This window comes from Rousettus aegyptiacus, unplaced genomic scaffold (assembly GCF_014176215.1).
Source record: "Rousettus aegyptiacus isolate mRouAeg1 unplaced genomic scaffold, mRouAeg1.p scaffold_m13_p_9, whole genome shotgun sequence".
In the NCBI taxonomy this organism is placed as follows: domain Eukaryota; kingdom Metazoa; phylum Chordata; class Mammalia; order Chiroptera; family Pteropodidae; genus Rousettus; species Rousettus aegyptiacus.
The window spans coordinates 78,448,162-78,451,543 of NW_023416312.1; the positions used below are offsets into that span (position 1 = coordinate 78,448,162).

General features: G+C 37.3%; 1 pseudogene; it reads left to right on the forward strand.

The window, feature by feature from the left end:
* The first annotated feature begins 1,600 nt into the window (after positions 1-1,600).
* Positions 1,601-3,010, forward strand: LOC107500826 (annotated as a pseudogene).
* The last annotated feature ends 372 nt before the right edge of the window (positions 3,011-3,382 follow it).

Here is a 3,382-nt window from a genome sequence, read left to right on the forward strand (position 1 = left end):
TTTCATTTTTTTCCCAGTCAAATATCATAATTTTGGAAACATTAAAGTGATCAGGTGATATCGGATGATAGCAATAAGATAATCTGATTTTCCAAATGATGATATAACAGAATTTCCTCAACTTTTTGGATAAGATTCACTAGAAAGAACTATCAATAAAACAGATAACCAAGTCCCTCCTTCTAAAGATTCTGTTCAGTGAGTGTGAGGTGGGACGTGGGAATTTGTTTCGTTTTGTTTTTATCAAGCATCCAGATGATACTTATCATCAGGGAAATTTGGGAAACACTGTTAAACTGTAGTAGGGATAAACTTAGAACAGTGGAGAAAGTGAATCTCCTAAGAACTGAAATAAAAACTCACTAGCTGTTGGAAAAATTAAGTTCCTTCAGTGTGTGCCTGAAGTGTTCATTTGCTCTGTCTAGCACTTCACCTTTTCAAGAGCTCACCTGATTATGTCATTCCCTTTTGATTAACTCAACTGATTAGTAACCTAATCACATGGGTGATATCTCATCATATTCACAGGTTTGATTATATTTAAGAGGAAGGGCCTATACAAGGTCTGAACACCAGAGTGAGGGAAATTAGAATGCTGCCTAATACAAAAGTCATTCACAGTTAAAATTCAATGAGGAAAGTAATAAAAAAATAAAGATTGTTGAATGATACTGTTCATTATAATGGGCATCCATATGAAAATCCAAGAATCTTAGTATAGAAATGTGATGAGGATATTTTATAAAGTAAATAAAGAGAGATAAATTATATATTTTTTAAAGCATATATACACTACCCTAATAGAAAGATAATATGGTAAATATCTGCTTTAAGATGTCCTAGGTCTTACACAGGCAAGACATCATAGAGATAAGCACTTAACCTATATATATATTTTAGAATTATTTCTGCTAAAGATAGGGAAACATAAATTCTTGTCTTAATGTTGCTATCAATTTAATTCCTCACAAAGAAAGAATAAAGTATTAATGGGAAACATTGTTTTTCAATTTATATTTACTGACAATACAGAACTTATTGAGGAAATGATAGCAATAGAAGCATTCAGCGAAAATGACCCCTTTAAAACCTGTAATAAAGAAACAAATTGTAGACAGTTAATATATCAAGAGGCTTAAGGTAAGTAACATTAACATTTTCGGACAAAATAAAGGTAAGATCTATACTTCTAAAAGAAGTGTGGGGGATTCTAAGAAGTAGGAGGGAAATAAGTCAAGAAAGACTCCTCATAGGAAATAAATTCTGGGCTGAATCTTATAAGACCAGGCAGAATTAGATAGGTCCAGAATCAGGAAAATGGTGGTTAACAGAGTGAGATAAGAAGAAAAGGATTCTGTCTCCAAAAGAGATAGTATCAACTGAAAACAGAAGAGATCCTAGGACAGAATTTGGAATAACATTACCATGTAAGGGATGGTTAGGGGGAAACAAGAGATAGGAGAACATAGATAAAAAAAGAGTGTCACGGGAGGCAAAGTCAATGATAATTAAGAATGCCCTACATTCTTTTTTTTTTTCCAAAAGGAGTTTGCTGCCAGAACACAGGTGTCATGAAGGCCAATGCTATATCTAAGCCAAAATGGAAAAGGAAAATACTCATATCTCTTTTAGATACATAGATTCCAGTAAGTCTACCACAACTGGTCAGCTGACTTACAAATGTGGTAAGATTGACAAAAGAACCATTGAAAAATTTGAGAAGGAGGCTGATGAGATGGCAAAGGGCTCCTTCAAGTATGCCAGGGTCTCACAGAAAATGTAAGCTGACCCTGAGCATGATATCACCATTGGTATCTTCCTGTGGAAATTCAAGACCAGCAAGTATTATGCGACCATCGCTGATGCCCCAGAACACAGACTTTATCAAACCATGATTACAGACATATCCCAGGCTTACTGTGCTGTCTGGATTGTTGCTGCTAGTGTTTGAAGTAGGTATCTCCAAGAATGGGCAGACCCATGATCATGCTCTTTTGGCTCAAAAACTGGGTGGGAAACAGCTAATTGTTGGTGTTAACTAGATAGATTCCACTGAGCTGCTTTTAAAATCAGAAGAGATACGAAGAAATCATTACGGAAGTCAGCACCTACATTAAGAAAATTGGCTATATCCCTGACACAGTAGCATTCGTGCCAATTTCTGGTTGGAATGGTGACAACATGCTTGAGCCAAGTGCTAATATGCCTTCATTCAAAGAATAGAAAGTTACTCGTAAAGATGGTGGTGCAAGTGGAACCACGCTGCTTGAAGCTCTGGATTGTATCCTGCTACCAACTTGTCCAACTGACAAGCCTTTGAGTCTGCCTGTCCAGGGTGTCTACAAAATTGATGTATTGGTACTGTCCCTGTGGGCCGAGTGGAGACTGGTTTTCTCAAACCTGGCATGGTGGTCACATTTGTTCCAGTAAATGTAACAACTACAGTAAAATCTTGAAATGCACCATGAAGCTTTGAGTGAAACTCTCCCTGGGAAAAATGTGGGCTTCAATGTCAAGAATGTGTCTGTAGCAATATGGCTGGTGACAGCAAAATTGATCCACCAATGAAAGCAGCTGGCTTTGTGGCTCAAGTGATTATCCTGAACCCCCAGGCTAAATCAGTGCCAGATAGGCACACAGCTCACATAGCTTGCAAATTTGTTGAGCTGAAGGAAAAGATTGATCATCATACTGGGAAAAGCTTTAAGATGGCCCAAAGTTTTTGAAATCTGGTGATGCTGCCATTGTTAATGTGGTTCTTTGAAAGCCCGTGAGTGTTGAGAGCTTCTCCGACTATCCTCCTCTGGGCCGTTTTTCTGTTCATGACATGAGACAGACAGTTGTGGATGTCATCAAAGCAGTGGACAAGAAGGCAGCTGAAGCTGGCAAGGTCACCAAGTCTGCCCAGGAAGATCAGAAGGTTGAAGGAATATTATCCCCAATACCTGCCACCCCAGTCTTAGTGGTGGAAGAACCATCTCAACATTGTTTGTCTCAATTGGCCATCTAAGTTTAATAGTAAAAGATTGATTAATAATCACAGTGCATCATAAAATCTTCAGAAGGAAAGGAGAATGTTTTGTGGATCATTTCTTCCTTTTGTGTATATGCATGGCAGTTTTTAAGTTATTAGTTTTTAAAACCAGTACTTTTTAATGGAAACAACATGACCAAAAATCTGTCACAGCATTTTGAGACAACCCTTTAAAAAAAGTTTAATGAGGGAGAAAAAAAGAATATCCTACAGTCTTTGACTGATATGTCAAATAAATGTGTCTACTGGATTTTTCAGTCAGGAAACCTTAAGGACCTTGGTTAAAACACTTTACTTGCAGAGATAGGGCAAAAGCTTGATTGTAGTCTAGGACAGTTTACCGAAAGG